The 18420-nt window shown below is 32.8% G+C and overlaps 1 long non-coding RNA gene across 1 annotated transcript in view; it reads right to left on the bottom strand.

The window, feature by feature from the left end:
* Positions 1-1663: 1663 nt before the first annotated feature.
* Positions 1664-18420, bottom strand: part of LOC126741459 (uncharacterized) — a 33057-nt gene continuing 16300 nt past the window's right edge. Inside the window, exon 3 of the long non-coding RNA XR_007662189.1 lies at positions 1664-1948. This is a non-coding gene — a long non-coding RNA (uncharacterized LOC126741459). The remainder of the gene's footprint in view (positions 1949-18420) is intronic.

Genomic DNA, 18420 nt, shown 5'->3' on the forward strand with positions numbered 1-18420 from the left:
TGGTAAACAATGATTTTTGCAAACAATTTCTTATTGGTAAGTTGTATGGGGTGGGTGGGGATTAAGGGTGGCGTTAATTACAGTAGTTGGGTCATTTTTTTATTGCAAATAAGTGAAAATTCAGTTTTTTTAAGATAAGTTATTAAGTTTTGAAAATCTAAATTCAAAAATACAGTTTTAAATTAAAACTATACGTATATTTATTAACCGTATATGGTCAAGGTATATTTATTTAACTGTAGAATATAAGTATATCATATACGATTGTGTTTACACAAGGGACAAATTTCGGCATTTAAAAAAATTAACAGGATTAACATAGCTAGTTTTTACACTCGATCATTACACCTCAAATATGTGATTGATAAAATGACTCTGATATCACATATAATGCACTCTGTAGGGTACGATATACTTTTCATACACGTATATATCTCAAAATGTAATAATGACATATCATACTCAAAGAAATCTAGAAAAAAATAGGAAATGCATTAACGTGTATGAAACAATAGTTAAACCAAATAAGATACACAAATAAAAAAAAACTCAAAAATACAAATTGCTCAAAACTAAACAAGGATCTGAAAAATAAAATTTATTTTAGAAAAATGCAGTGGTGTACTTTTTTACATTAAATAATATTTACGATAAATCCCTTATGGATGCCTTTCGTAAAAATTATTTTTTTTTGTACGCCAAAAAATGCCCCTTGATGCATAAAACACAGCTGCAAATTAAAAAAAGGATATTTACATTGGTAATAAAGTTATTTAAAAAAGAAATTTCATTCCAAGTAACGAATTTTATAAACGGCTTTAAATAGTATACAATATACCATACTTAAACGTTTAACTTTTATGAATTAATAATTGTATATTATGAACATCTAATAAGCCTTCTTATTAAACGTAAATAAAACATAAACATAATATTAAATTCCTCAACATATATCATGTAGACATTTTATCCGATATTTATAGTTGAAGTTAAACCAAAAATAAACGTTTATTTAACTATCGTGTGTTGCTTGGGATAAGATTGCTTCATGATTCGATATGCCCAAAGACATCATAAGGAAAGACGGAAAGATATTTTAAAAGAGAGCCATAAATCCATAGAGTAATAAATACATTAATAGCAGTAAATGTATTACGTAAGTTTCAATTATGAATATAAACGTTTATCTACAGACGTCAGAGAAACCATAAAATAGTTGTGGTCTTTATACATAATCACTTAGATCCATAGCAAAATGGCGTCATTTTAAAGGTTATATAATTAAGGCTTAGAAAAGAATTATATAATAAAATCTCTCTAAAAGAACATCTAAGTAAATTCGTAAATGTGCGCATGATAGATCACAATTATTTAAACGTGTTTGTGTTCAAAGTTTTATGTTTGCTTATGTCGCTGTTTAAAGAATTCAAGATTAATTCAGCTTTAATATTTTCTTATGAGAATTTCTCATTGACTAACATGTTGAACTTACCTTTGTTCAGTCGTCGAATAAATACCAACATTATCGTGGGTTTCATCATTTATCCTATGAAAAATTTCTTAAGAATGGTTACACAAAGCTAAGGTTGATTTCTTTGTTATCATAATCACTTTTCACTAAACTTTCCATATATTCAACAAAATAATAAAATATTTTACCACAAGTCAGTTTACACTAGAAGCAGTCAACATAAAGAACATGAACAACGTCTTTGTTATGGCGGATTCGGTATGTCAGCAGGCGTTATCAATGACAAAATATCTCGCGTTTTGGGTAAAACACACTAAAAGACTGGACCCGAACTGGTAGAAAAGTTCCAAATAGCAATAAGCAGCCCGGTATGGTGATGGGCCCCACGTATGGCATAGTATCCTCTGCACGCCCTGTTGCGTGTCGCACGCGGGAGGAAATCGTGTCCGTCGGTCGGTCGGCACGCTAATTTTGTCGCTAAAAAGACAGGGATTTCTATCATTTTCGAATTCATTTTACAAACAATATTAAACTATATTTCAACATTTATTTATACAGAGTGTTCCTTAATTAGTTGTTTTCAATCTCTGGCTATGGCTACCCTTGCCAAATAAATAAAGGTATATAATAAAAATAATAATAACAAGTGATAGACGAAAATTGAAGCATCGCTTGGTAAACAGTAAACAAACACACGAAACATTGCAGCGGAACTAAGCAAGAACGTATTGTAACGATATTATAAACACCGAGAAACCAGCTGATTCTTCGTCATTCCAGAATGACACAAGTGGCACACCACACGACGTCTCGAAGGTCAGCGAATCTCCCGGAACGGTCACCCAAGTATATAAGGAGCCGCGTCACCGCTGTTTGTTAGCTCAGTGCAATAAAATTCGGAATATTGGCGCGAGATTTAAATCAGACATGAACAGTTGTAAATAAAAACAGTAAAAATAAATGTTTATAGTAGTCGTGAGTTATCGTATTTTTGCAGTGAAAGTGTGTAAATAAATTACTTCACTATTTTCGGTTATTTTAATTCACAGCTAACGAACGGGAAGACGCTACATTGCTGTTAGGTATGTGTTGTGTATTGGACATGAGTCAACTAGACATTAATGAAAATAAATATTAGTGGACTAAAATAAATCGAACTAAAGTATGTTAAATTTCCAACGCTGGTGGATTTAAAAGTTGGTGATCTGAAAAGGGAGCTGGAAAAGAGGAACTGCGATACAACAAAAAATAAAGTGGACTTGTAGGAGCGGCTTCGTAACGCATTATTTGAGGAAGGCGATGACCCGGACAATTTTGTTTTTGCTGCTTCAAGCAATATCGGTCAAACGTTATAAGATTTAGAAGCTAAATTACTAGAAATTCTGCCAATGTGGAAGTGAAGATGCAAGAAATGTCTGCAAAATTGGAAGAAAACTCACACTTACCAATTTAAAAACCGAGCTCGGAAAAAACTAAGAGAGAATTCTGCCAGGTTAAAAAAAAAGATTTCATAAAATAAGGAGGATGATAACTGTTTATGCGGCGAAGTGGGGGAATTAGATCATCATATTCTGGGTTGTTCTCTTCATCGTAATCAAATTAATATTCTATATTCTAATATAGTAGAACAGGTAATACTATAATATTGTAAGAAAATATAGCACTATATAGAGAGTTATATACATTTATTATAAAAGAAAACATATCAGTTTATCAAAAAATCAATAAGTCAAAAAAATTTAACTAGTACCAAAAAAAAAGACCACCGCTTTTACATTGGCCTAGAGAGGAGATGCTGCTACAATACTGCAAAGAATGTCCCCAGAAGAACAAGAAGTTTACGACTACTCAGTGAGGCATTTGGAGATGCATTATGGCTAGCCACACATGAAACATGTCTACCACATTGACACAACACAGTTGAAAAATCCGTGCCAGAAATCAGAAGTCTTTGCAAAAATTTGAACATTTAGTTGTTCACTAGCCCATCCACCTTAGCTAGTAGTTGCATTTACATTTTAAATTTGGAATTCCAGGGCCCTTGAGTGCGAAGCTGCCAAGGACACGAACAAGTGGCAGACTCGTATCCGACAAGTGATTCCAGAAGAAGATAACTTTAAGGAATCAATCAAGTGGATGATAAAGGAGGTGATTGAAAGACGTAACCGCCAAGACTGGAAGTTGGATTGTTAGTAATGTGGCAAAGCAGGTAACGAAAAAAGAAGAAGATGCTCCAGAAGGCGCTAATTCCACTCCCGTTAAAATAAGGAATGATGAGAAGCGACGATCGTCGACCGGTCTTCAGCAACCTTTAGAAAGAAGATCATGTCTAGAAGATTTCAAGCATTGTCAGCGGGTAGAGAAGAAAAATGCTAAGTTGTTAAAAACCACCATCGTTGCTGACACTTGGCAAAATGGGGATCTTATAAAAGACTAAGAGAAGTATACTGATATCCAGGTAGTCCTAGCCTAGATAAAGAAAGGGAGTGGGCCAATTTGGAAAGAAGTTACCAGGTATTCTTCCAATGTCAAGTCATATTGGGCACAATGGAACTCCCTTATTTTGGAAGATGGACTCTTGAGGCGGAAAATGGTTGACCACGCCGGCAAAGAGAAAAGAAGGCAAATCGTTGTGCCTAAATGTCGGATTTTGGAGTTGCTACAGGAAATCCATGCCGGTACGTTAGGAGAACATTTTGGAGTAACAAAGACCCTGGGAAAAGTAAGAGAAAGATTTTACTGGCTCAATAGCAACGCAGACGTACGTGATTGGTACAGAAAATGCGTTGTATGTGCGGCAAGTAATGGACGGGAAAAACCCGAAGGCTTTAATTTCATAATCTTTTTTGCATCAGTACAATGTGGGAAGTCCCTTTGAACCGGATTTCTATTGATGTTGCAGATTTGTTTCTCTAATCAGAAGCAGGGAATAAGTACATCGTGGTCCTGATGGACTATTTCAACAAATGGGTTGAGGCCTACCCTCTACCAAGCCAAGAAGCGTCTACTATAGCCGACGCCTGAATAAAAGAATGGATCTACTAATTTGGTGTACCTATATTCAGACCAAAGACCAAATTTTGACTCCAGCTTATTTCAGAACATCTGGAAGTCGCTTGAATCAAGAAAACAAGAACTAGTGTATTACACCAGCAGTCAGATGGCATGGTAGAATGAATAAATAGGACCATTAATAGATGTTTGGCCAAAGTAGTCTCTAGCCATCAAAGATACTGGGTTAGGTTACTTCATTTGTCTCTGCTGGCTTATCGATCGGCAATCCATGAAAGCCAGGCTAGTCTCCGGCTCGAATAGTGATAGTGAACAAATGTTCCCGGGGAGAATTACGTCAGTGAGTTGCGTAGGAGAATGTATCTCATTTATAATCAAGTATGCAATTCCATTCAAGATGCCCGCGATCAAATGAAGGAGACATATGCTGTCAATGCCAAAGACCAGAGGTACAATAACGGTGATTTACTTCGGCTTTTGACACTAAGAGGCTTTAGGGTCATAGTTTATAGGAAAAGTTTCACGGAAGCTTCAAGCATTTTCTATACAAAATGCTGGAAGCAATCAACGATGTTTCTTTACAGAATTCAAAAGCCGCCAAGTGGTAAAGCCTGAGTCATTCACTTTAGTCAACTGGCTTCTTATTATGAAAACCATGAAGACTCTAAGCTGGGGCAAACCACTTAGAATTGGATTTGACATTCGATAAATTCGTGCCCCAATATTATAATGGTCGAAAGAGTCGGTACGGCGTGACTTATAAAGTACAGTCAGACTTGCTTACTGTTTCATTTGAGTATGATGTGGCATATGTTGTAGCTAAGGATTTACAAATGTCTGAAGGAATAGAAAATTTTTTCCGTATAAAGTTTGGGAAAACTCAGAAGCCTAGTTAGTATATATAACCCCAGAGTCCGGCAAGCACCCAGGATAGCCGATAAAATGACTAGACATACCAGAAGTCAAGATAAAGATGTTTGGGATGCTTTATAGTCTCTTAAAGAGGAGTTGCTTATTAAGGATCTCAGAAGCTTAGCAGTTCCCAAATTCACGCGAACTGGATAACCTGGACCGGAGGGTGATTCGAAAGTGAACATCGACCATGTTTGGAATTATTTAGACACAAAGTTATATTAGGGAAAAGACAGTGTAACGATATTGTAAATACCAAGAAACCAGCTGAGTCTGCGTAGTTTCGGAATGACACAAGTGGCACAAGGCACGACGTCTCGAAGATGGACGAAAAACTTCCGGTTTTAACAGTGGTCTGCCGATTATATAAGGAGCCGCATCGCTCATAGAAGTCAATTGTTAGTTCAGTGAAGTAATGTTCGGAATATTGCCGTGAAATTTAAATAGATTTGGTCGAAATGTGATTGCTTTCTGAGGTACTCTTCGTAAATTTGGTTGAAGTTGGGGTTCGATGCCAATAATAAACCATTAAAATAGACCGATTCTGCGATTTTGTCGGGTATCGTTCGAAAGTTTCGTAGGACTACGCCAGTTATGATAGCAAACCTCAAAAAAGACTTAAAAAATATATATATTTTTGAACGTTAGATCGTGATTTATAACTAAATTAACTAAGCCCAAAATTTATCTTTTAGTGTAACTGATCCTATAAGTATACTAATATTTGTAAAATAAGCAAAGAATCATGTTTTGCAGAATAGAGAAATATATATATTAGTATGGGGTTCTATGGTTCATCATTTTTTAATTTTTTTTTCTCAATTCCTATTTGTTCGAATAGTTTCTTTTCAGGCTCCAGATACCTTATTAATTCATGTTTTAAAGCATGACTGTTAGCGCTACGGTATAAAAGTGAGAAAACGTCATGACTACAAAGGTACTCATTCCAAAATAAATATGTTATATTGATTACGAAATTAAACTATTTCGTTATCAAAAATTATATCCGATTGCATACATTTTTTATTAGTCGTATAAAAAAATATGTTTAATTAATAAAAGGTATTAAATATATAGAATTAAAATCAACATCAGAATTTAACAATAATAGTACTTTCTAAGAGATAATCAAAAACATTAGATATGCTAATGACACAGTTATTATCGCAACTAACTGCAACGAGCTTCATAGACTCATACAAGGCAACACTCAGCAAGTTAAGAATAAGTCCCAGAATTAAATACAAACAAAATTAAATGCCTGCTTATATCACACAAAATGTGAGGTCAACAGAAATAAGAACAAGAATTGAAAATGCGAGGAACGTGTTCAACAATACGAAAAAGTGGTTCACAAGCAAAATCTCATGGAACTAAAATTAAGACTGGTCAAGTATTCTGTCTTCCCAGTATTGTTCTATAGAGCAGAGGCATGGATCACAATGGAAGCCACATTGAAGATATTAGGATCCTTTGTGCTGTGGATATATCGCCGCATTTTTCGGATATCCGAACATCAACGTGTAAGCGATGCAGAGAATAAGCAAAAGCAAAAAAATAATTCTCACTCTGAAGAACCGGAAGCTAAAATACTTCGGACTTATCATGCTTGCTACAGTTAATAGTCCAAGAAAGGGAACAATAAAAAGTGCTTTGCAGAAGGAAATTAAGCCCTAAAATATATCTGCTACGGTAAATAAAAATGAATGAGAATGAAATAATAATGAAACATTACAGAAACCTTAAAATAAATCAGTAGAGGAACATTCTGCAAATTGTGATATTGAAATTCCAAAGTTAAATTATCAGATAATTGATATTATCGGGGCTCAAAAAGAGTATCTAGGTAAAGAGTGATGAATAATGAAAAATTTTATTCTAAAAATACCAACAGTTACCTTGGAATTAACATTTATTTATTATCAATTGTTTTCTTAAAATTATCGAATATGTACTCACGCTAAACTTGGGCCTGGAAGCAATAAACTTAAAAGCAAGCATAATAGGACTTAATAGAACTAAATAATAGAACCTGTGTCCAACTGGTGAGAGAAGAATCGCCAAGGGCCGAATCTTCGCAACCTACAAGAGACGAGGCAGCAACAAACGCTTAAGGACAGTTTGAGATTAGGTCAAAACTGTACAAAACTGCTGTGAGGATCTCGCAGTCCTAGCCAAAGAGCAAAACAATTTAGAGATAATCGAATCACAGAATATGGGCAACCATGACGCTGCAAAAAAGGTAATTCAATCAACTGGGGATATCAGACTGAAGTTGGAACTGGAGCATAAAAATTACTAGGAGCAACTGCCAAAGCTGAAACTCTAAACAACTCTTGCTATTGTCTATTGGTATACATACATTTGTATTTCCTGTACGTGACAGCAAAGAACTATTAAACTGGTGTTAATCCGACACCCATTGATCATCTTCATCACTGATAATTAGGCTCCTAAGCAGCACAAACTTTTTGAAGACTACGCTTTAAATTAATTTATGATATCTGCTAGAAAAGAATCTGTTTTATTTTTTCTTGCCAATACTCATTTATAAAGTTTAATTTTTTTCAAACCGTCTAGAATTTCTTCTTGGAAAAATATTAAAAATCCGAAAATTTTGAAAAGAAAGTAAAAAAGAATATTTAAAAAATCATATCATTAAAAACCGTTCATTCGAATTCACATGTTAGTGAGGTAATTAGATTACCCTTTTCATCAGAGGACATTTATCAACCTGAAACATTGGAAATTGGTCAGAATGCTGACATATCAGATATCGATGATTATGAAGTGGAAGCTATAAATAGTACTAATAAAGATTAACACACTGACATTTTTAAAAACATACAGACAAGTAGTGAGGTAAGGTTGAGGGCAATAAACTATAAGTCAAGATTTTTAATAAAAAAATTCCAAATATTATTTCTTCAGATTTTTTATAATAATGAAATCATCCTCAAATTCAAATTTCCTCTTGAATATAAATGTAAGGCAAAATTGAGCGAAAAAATAGCAATTTTTTTAACTTAATTTTTAAAAATTCTTTTTACTTATCCAAAATCTTTAATATTCCATAGAGGGGCATCAAAAATAAGACAATAACAATAAAATTCGTTGCGCAAGAAAATATTCGCTCAAAGAACCCTAAAATAATGTTTTTCTATACAGGGTGTTTCAGAACTATGGGATCAAACTTCTAGGGGTTGTTCAGTGCAACAGAAGAATCTATTTGAGTATAGGAACCCATGTCCGGAAATGCGTCACTACGCCACTACGGCCCTAAGACGCGTTAAAATTTATAAAAAACATTAATTACCTAAATAGGATCTGCTGCATTTATTTTTACCTTTTGTACATGATACCATAACAACAATTGTTTAAAATAAAATTCTCAATGTCATGTTTAAAAATTTTATAGCTTACAATTTTTAAACATTTATTGCTAATGGAAAACTTTACCAGTCAAGAATTGGCGGATATACATTTGGCATACGGAGCAACAAACTGCAATGCACGAGCAGCATCGCGGTTGTATGATGAACGTTACCCCGAACAACAGCATTCTGGATACAAAAAGTTTATTGCGGTTCATCGGCGGCTCGCTGGGACAGACATGTTTAAGACCAAGATGCATGATACTGGTGTTGTTCGAACCGTAAGAACGATCGAATTTGAAGAAGAGGTGCTTCAGCGAGTTGCCGATGAACCATCAAATAGCATACGTGACGTCGCTAAGAATATGAATACGTGTAACGCTTCTGTCTGGCGGGTACAACACGAGCAACAACTCCATCCTTACCACTTCCAGAAAGTTCAAGGTATGACTGCAGCCGATTATCATCCTAGAGTTCAATTTTGTCGATGGCTTCTGGATCACATCATTGCACAACCAAATTTTTTACGATATGTTTTGTGGACCGATGAAGCCTCTTCCACAAAAGACGGTATTTTTAATAGTAGGAATAGCCATGTTTGGGAGGAAGAAAATCCTAATGCAATTTTTCCAAGAAAATATCAGAATCGTTGGTCTGTCAACGTATGGGCAGGCATTGTTGATGATTATTTAATTGGGCCATACCTTCTACCGGAACGGTTAACAGGGCCTATTTATCTGCGTTTCTTGGAGGAGTTCTCCCAGAACTCCTTGAAAATGTTTCACTAAACGTTAGACAGCAAATGTGGTTTTAGCATGATGGAGCGCCGGCTCACTTTGCTGTACAAGTACGCGAGTATTTGACTCAGCGGTTTGGGCACCGTTGGATTGCCAGAGGTGGAGCAGTTTCTTGGCCTCCTAGGTCACCCGATTTAACGTCGCTCGATTTTTTCTTGTGGGGACATCAAGGACATAGTCTTTAGTCTACGAAACTCCAGTAGAATCAGAGCTAGACTTAATTGGACGAATAACAGCAGCATTTGAAATAATTCAAAACGAGGATCAAATTTTTAGTGTAGTCCGCCGAAATCATGTGCGGCGTTTAAATCGGTGTATTGAAGTTGAAGGAAGACATTTTGAACAATTTTGTTGTGATGGTATCATATACAAAAGGTAAAAATAAATGCATCAGATCCTATTTAGGTAATTAATATTTTTTCTAAATTTAAACGCGTCTTAGGGCCGTAGTGGCGTAGTGACACATTTTCGGACATGGGTTCCTATACTCAAATGGATTCTACTGTTGCACTGAACGACCCCTAGAAGTTTGATCCCATAGTTCTGAAACCCCCTGTATTATAGTGATTACAAGTATGATCATCTCAGCCACCATGATAGGCGTGGTGTTGTTTTCAATTTCGCCATTTATCTTTTCTTCTAACAAAAGGTATAGAGCTTATAAACTTTGTTAATTTTATTAATCTCTATGGGTGTGATAAAATAATCTCAGCCGTTGTTTTGATTAAAATATTTATAGTTTAATAATTGTATTTATGTAGTCTTTTAAGTTAGTAATAAAAAAATAATATAACATTAATTAAATACCTTTGTAAATGGTTTTTATGGACTGGAATCGATTTTATAATCGTAAATAAAACTAATAAACGAGTTTAATAAAATAAAAATATTTTATTAGCATGGGTTCTTTTTGAGTACCTTTTTGAGACTATTTATAAATGCTTATAAGAGCAAATTTAACCACAATAAAGTTTTTTTGTGATGTTTTTATATAAATAGTATAGGTTTGCCGTTTGTAATTAACGATATTTGATTCAGCCTTTGAAGGCTTGAAAAGTCTCTTCATTGAAATACATATAAAATATATGATTTATATAGATAATGTTATATATCATCGAAAAACATTTAAATAACATCCGACAAATAAAAATGTTAATAAAGTTATAATAATATATATAATATATATAATAATATAATATATATAATATATAATAATATCTGAAATAATAAATCTGAAATAGAGTATATATAATAATTTTCTATAAGACATATAAAGTCCAATTTATTAAGTTAAAAAAAATGTTTTCAAAGAAGTTACAATTGTGTTAAATACACCAATTAGAAAAAGAAACAATTGAGTGGCCATAAGTCAACGACAAGCATCAAGTTTGAACTTTTTTGTAAAATTAGTAAGCAATGTTGTTGATTCTAATGAGCTTTCACATTAATTTACCAAATACGAGTTGGCATTTTTAAGATTTTTGCTGCAGTCAAATCTACTAAACCTCTCCATAAGCATTTTCACATTGCTTGGTCAATGATTTATTTAGTTTATTTCAAGTATTCTAAAGAAGAAATGCAAGGTGTGGCGTAAATCAGAAAGATCGAAATAATACCGAAATTCTTGTACAACTTACAACTGATCTCACGTTCGTAAATATCGGATGTCATTATTTTTAGCTAACACCTATTTTTTAGTTTTAATTTGTACGGCCGCACAGTGGTCAGAAATGCAAAAAAACCGGACAAAACCCGAAAAATCAAATGTTACCATTCGAGGTAAAATACCTCTACATCTTGTCTAAATGGCGTTAGGTTCCTAAATTTTGGAGAGTCGGGTGATTTTATTGAATACCTGATGACAGGTGTATCTCGATAGCTGTTCGTTAAGTTTTCCAGCGCTCTGGAAAATCATTGTACAGATTCGAGTAATTGTGTTACAATCAGCATACGACATGTAAAATAATCGTGAAGATGTGTACAAAATTAATGTGTTGATCAAATTATGTTTAAAATTTTCCGAGTTATCGTAAAAAAGGTGAAAATTAGATTGCTTCACGTTGCTTTTTTTTTGTATTAAAAAAAAAATTGTGTATCAAATTAGTTGTTATTGCGCGAGATCTCGCTAAGGTAAGAAGTATTTCATTTTGTGTAAAGTATCATGTACGTGATTCGCGTTGACAGACTTTTTTCCTCCTTTCCCCCGTAAACGAATATTTTTCTGGACTCGCACAGTGGTTCAAAACGCCTGTAAATCTGACCATAGATTGAATTGTCGGTCGAGAATTGAAACTTTGTATCTAAAGGTTTTTGGGTTCGTTAAATTCGATTTTGACATGCAAATCAATAAATTCAACATGGCGGATCCAAAATGGCGGACATTTCTTCGTAAAAAAGATTGGATTCACCCCCAAATCGCGCTAAAGGCGGGTTTTTTATGCTCGTTTAATTTGAATTTGATATCAGAATTAATATATTCAAAATGGCGAATCGAAAATGGCGTACATTTCTTCAAAAAAAATCAGATTCACACTAAATTACGCTAAAGGGGGGTTTTTTATGCTCGTTGAATTCTAATTTGAAATCACAATTAATACATTCAAAATGGCGGGTACAAAATGGTGGCCGACTTCGTATAAAAAGCAAAGCGTTTTTAAGTTAAGCAATTTTAAGTTTACGTTTTCATAAGGTTAGTTTTCGAATTTGGCAACCTAGAAAACGTAAATTAAAATTGATTTAACATTAAAACGCTGCTTTTTATACGAGTCGGCCACCATTTTGTACCCGCCATTTTGAATTTCAAAAAATAAATCAAATTTTCGAATTCAGCGACCCCAAAACCGTAAAGGAAAGTTGATTTTAATTCGAAACACGATTTTTTTATACAATTTGGCCGCCATTTTGTGTCCGTAATTTTGAATTTTGAAAAACAAATATCATTTTTGAATTTAGCGACCTCAAAAACCTTAGAGTATGTAGATTTGACTTGATTGTCTTATGTTTAGGGGTTTTGTCCAGAAATATTGGATTTCAGACCGTTGTGGGCCGTCGTAATCCGTCTTAGTGTAATATTTTTATGTAATGTACGAACAATTTTTTTGTCGAGCTGGTAATCTTAAATTTCTAGGAGGTCCTAATAAATGATATGTGAAAAAGATTGCTACTGTATTACTTCCGTACTTTTACTTCTATAGCTTTTACGTACAATATATAATTTATATTATCGTTTTTCCTGAATGTTCGTTCACCTGCCAACAAAGCCCAGACAAATAATATGTTTTACAAATTTAAACAGAAAATCTGATAAAAAGGTATTTTTAAATTAACCACATTATCCGTATTTTCAAAGTTCTCTTACACCCTAATTTTAGTCAAATTAAAGCAATTTAGCCGACAATCGGGCTTTGTGCGGGACCCCATCAGACGACTCGACTTTTAACGAATGAAGCGAGCTTATCTGCCTGTCACAGCCATGTCATGTGGCCCCTATAATTTCCATTGATTCCCATAGTATAGTACAGATATCCGAAATAAAAGGAAACGCCGATAGACCTTGTGTTGCCCATAAATAATTTGCTTATAGTTATTTTTTCCAATAATCGCCGATTTTGTATTGAAAAATCGTTTTATTTTGGGTCATTTTAAACTTCAGATATTTTTTAAATTCATATTATTTATTACCTATAACAGAAAGGAACATCTAACTATACGACACTTTAAATGTACAGTCGGCAAATTTGAAAATGTCCCTCGCATCTGCTCTCGGACTTCGTTGCCTTACAATTTGGCAACATGGCTTTTGACTGAAAGGGGTAGCGTACGGCGGGCGGTAGGGTGTAGAGTATCGATCGAGTTTAGTCGTGTATAAATAGGCAAAGGTGACGGAACTCATTTTTCAGTAGATGGGGTTTTTGCAATGGGACGTTTCGAATATTTTTGTGGCTGTGCAAGCTGATATTAAAAAAATCAGTTTGTTTTTCTTCCTTATGTAAAGTTTTTAGGACAATGCGCTATAGTGCTTTATACGTTGGCTAAATGCGCTTTTCAAAATTCTGTTTGGTTCATCACTTTTGAGAAATTACCTTCAGTTATTTTTTTATTGGGACATTATATTTCTTAACTCTAAATTATTATTTTTTTGCTTGACCTTTCACAACCTATATTTTTGTTGTCAAATGCTGCTTGTTGTCAAAATAAATAGAAAAAAAAAATCGTTTTTACTTTTTTATGCATTACATAAAAATCCTAATCGATGTTTTCTTTGAATTTTTTTTTATCAAAGTATTACTTTATATTACTCACCCAACATTTAAAAAATAAAATGCAACTTAAATAAAAATACCAATTCAAATTTTAAATTGTTTTTTACTTTTAAAGTGTACGTTATTGTATAAAATAATATAATTTAAAAAAATACCTATTTGTTTTTATTATTTTTAAATATATGGTGTGTATTTAAAAATAAGTAAACAAACAGATGTAATTCTATGATAAAATAATAGTTTTTTTAATTCTGGCAGCAACCAGTATGTGTAAACCAAAATATAGGTAATCATAAAAAAAGGAAACATTATAATAATAGATACTTTAAGTGCTACAGCAGAAACGATAGGTATATGTTGTATATGTTGAGATTTTTCTCTTTCATCGTGTGTCTAGGAAATGAAAAACGCAAACTCAAACCTGTTTAAGGCATTAAAGGTTTCATAAAAAATAGCGCGCTATGGTTAGCACCGCCTCCTAGCATTAATAACGTAATACGAGCTGAGATACTACCAAAACTACTTATTTTGGAATACCCTGTCCAGCGCTGTAAAACTAAGTACTTGTACTAAGTACTACCATAATATGGGAAAAAAATTAAGATTTTTGTTTCTTTTTCCTCACATTTTATTTATAAGTATACCTATATAAAAATACAGAATGTAGAACTCGTCAAAAGAAGTTGGTTGATATACCAAAAATTGCCTATACTCATATAGTAAAAGTTGCATATTAAGAAAGTTAGTTTGCGTTATTGAAATTTTTTTTACTCATTATCAAGTTAAGTGGACATTGTTTTTACAAAAAACTGTTCAAAATTGTCCCCACTTGTTCGATTAACCCAAAATATTGTTCGGCAAATCAATATTTTAAATTGTTTATGTCTATGTTTTGGTAAGAGGTAGAAAAAAATCTATGTGGTTCTCATAAGTAAAGCACACTTTTTTACTGAAGTGATGAATAAAGTAATATTTCCGTTTGTAAATAAGGCACTCTCGTGATTTCTTCTTGGATAAAAAACTATTTTTTATATTTTTTTTATTGAAGCGAAGGTAACTTTAATTACTAAACTTTAATTGTAGTAGTCCCGTATCTTTTTTTATTTACTTTTTTTTAAACCTTATAAAACGTATAAGTAATGGATCAAAGGTCAGTTTCAAAGCGAAAATTTTATTTCCTATTTAATGACAAATTACAGTTCTTTAAGTATAACATCTTAATAACAATTAATAACATTCAACACTACTCCTAACAAGCTTTAGTAAGTATAATTACAATTTAAATCTACAATAAAAATACTTGTTTATTTAAACTTTTAAATAGCCTACGTATTGTGTTTTTTTCGAAACGTACACATTTTTTTTTAAATAATAATTATTTAATATCACAGGGTGTATTTGGTATTGGTATGGCTTCTTAATTAATATTTGGTATAAAAACCATTTGCGTCAATGCATTGTTGCAGCCTTTTCCGCATTAATCCCGCGTAATTACTAAAATCGGGTCTAAAATCGGGCCTTGATTAAAAGTATCCCAAAAATTCACCATTTCAGCCCACAAATTTTCGATGGGGTTTAAGTCGGGGCTTCTGGATGGCCATGGAATTAAATTAAATTCCGGATGTTGCTCAAACCATGTTCTCGCCATACGGGAGGTATGAATTGGACAATTATCGTGCATAAAGGATATTGGTCCAGCCGTATATAATATTCTGTATGAAGGCAGAAGAATTTTCCAAAATGTCCACGTAGTCCGCGGAATTCATTTGGGGTGGCGTGGTTACTAGCATTCCGGGTCCATTTTGGGTCATCCAACTCCATAATGATAATGTTATTTTCCCGCTTTTTTCAGTTTCTTGGACATAATGGGAATCATATCTGATACTTGTAGGTCTCCACACTATAAATGATGACACTATAATTGATGGGACCTTATGTCCGAAAAAAACGTTTTTTCGGTAAATACCACATTTGACCAGTCTCGGTCAATATTTTCTTGAGCAAACCTAAGCCTTCGCTCTGCGTTGTCGACCGTTAATTTGGCCTTTTTGGCTGGTCGTCTACAATTTATTCCAGCTGAACGAAGAGTATTCCTAATTGTTTGCATACTAACATCCAAGTTCATGGTTTCTTTGACCACCCGGCTATTTGTGAAAGAGTTATTTCTTACTTGGGTAACAATAGCTTCTCTCATATTTTCGGTCAATACAGGTTGCCTTCCAGGATGTTGTCTGGTTTCTAGATGCCCTTCTGCCTCTTGACGTTGGATACAGCGTCTAACTTGTTTGACCTGTTTAAAAGCAAATGCAGTAATTAGTATTAATTAATTAAATAGATATCTATTATACTATTAGGTTAGTGACAACAGTTTAGCAAAGGGGTGACCTATATGTATAGGTATAGATAAAAAATAGCAGTAAATATTTTATTATTAAGAATAAGTTAATAAAGTAGGTACTAAAAAAGAAATAACAGCGTCTCTTAACAATAATATAATTTTATATTATTTGTTGGTGTTTTTTTAAAACTTTCAGAGCGTTACGTCAAAATATATTTCTATGACAAATTTTTTTTTAATATATGGTGAAAAGCAAATAAAGCGAAAATATTGACAAAGTTTTCAAAGTGAAAATATTTCAGATTAAAATGTTTGCTATGACTTTTATAAAACCTTCATATTTAAAAATAACAATCGGCGCGAAGAGACAAAATTATTTTAAATTATAATAAAAGCAGGCGATAGAATTCTTCTCTTCTTTTTCGTAACTTACCTATGTCAAAGCTCACTTATGTCAATGCTAAGCTCAGTCTAATATCGTAAAATGCATATACATAATGTATCATATTACTAAATCGAATAAATATAATTAACGAGGTAAAGCTTAAATTTGGCATAAAAAAACCCATTCACAGGTATAATAATAAATACAATAATAATACAGATATAAAAATATACTAGATGGATACAAATAATGCGGTAAATAGGTAGTGGATTGGCTCATGGTGCGTTTTGGACTAAATATTATTTTAAAAAACATTTTTTAATAGGGCCACTCCCCTTAACCCTCAACTGGTGCTGTAGTGAGTCAGATATTAAATTTAAAATTCAAAATATCTACTACATTCTATTCTATATAGTACACATACATTCTATATACTACATTCGACTACCGTTTTTGAAAAACCTTTAAACCCATTAATACTTTTTTTAGGGTATGGTACTGCATTAAATTTATTTATTATCTAAAAAAAAACTATACCTTCGTTTTTTAAATATTTAGAAAAAACTTGAATGTTTTCAAGATATCGCGTTGCAACACTTTAAAAAACTCACCCTGTATAAGGTTTGCTTGGATTTAAAAAATACTACCTCAAAAAAAAATAATCAATCATATGTAAAATGATTTTACTTTAAAAATAAAACAAAAACATTTTTTATTTTGATAGACCCAATAACATGTATATTTTTCTTTGTTAAAAAATATAGGTCAGTTTTATAACTTTTTTAGATATCTATCGATAAATTAAACTTAAGATATGTAATTTTCACCTATTTTTCTAAATAAAAAATTTAATGAAAAAATTATAAATTACCCTCGAAATCACTCCTATTTGAATAGATTCCCGGGACGATGAGATGATAATTTTCGTTTTTGATTTATTAAATTTATTAGCTTATTTCGGGATATCAAAAAAAGTTGGTTCCGTATAAAAACAAACCTTTTTTTTTAAATAAAAGTTAAAGAGAATTTTTGAAGATTTTTGACAAATTTCATAGTTTAGTTTAAATAGATTTTACCTAACAAAAAATTTAAACAAAATGCATACAAAAAAAAACTTACTGAAAGATCCGTAGCCATTGCTATTTCTCGTAAGGTGGCACCCATCTCATGCATAATAATAATTCTAGTACGAATTTCCATGATACTCTCCCTCTGTCCGGGCAATCTTGGCATTATGAAAAAATATTACATAAAACACTTTAAAAATTAAACACGTAAATAGACTCGAGGCACTTATAAACACAAAAGACAGTACAATACTACTTACCATCAAATTTATTTATAATTACCACCTTATACATATTACCTGCATCCCCGTGCCGCCAATTAATATGGAAAAACGCTCCTTAAAAATAGATCTTAAAATTTACAATGGTACCTTACACACAATGTTATAATGGGATCGATCGCATAAGCTGCCCCCGCATCAGCCCCTGTTACTTATTTTCGAAAAATGCCGCTATACTTTCTTCATTCATACAGTGTAGCCAAATTGTGCTTAAATTACGTGTAAATGGGTAAAGAGCCACGGAGCGAGGGACATTTTCAATTTTGTTGACTGTACATAATTTATCTAGTATCTAAAAAAACATTTTTAATAAATGTAAACTATATACAGTGAACTGCCAAAATACGCAACAAATTCAATAAAAATTAAATGAAGGCGTGTTCGAAAAAACGCTTGCATATGTCGATTAATATTTTTGGATGCGCATTTTTTCAACAAAAATTTTATATACAGGGTGCCTAATGTAGTCATGATCAACACCAACTTTCTCATTTTAAATGGAACATCCTGTATGTGATTAC

The sequence above is a fragment of the Anthonomus grandis genome, chromosome 10, assembly GCF_022605725.1.
Source record: "Anthonomus grandis grandis chromosome 10, icAntGran1.3, whole genome shotgun sequence".
In the NCBI taxonomy this organism is placed as follows: Eukaryota; Metazoa; Arthropoda; class Insecta; order Coleoptera; family Curculionidae; genus Anthonomus; species Anthonomus grandis.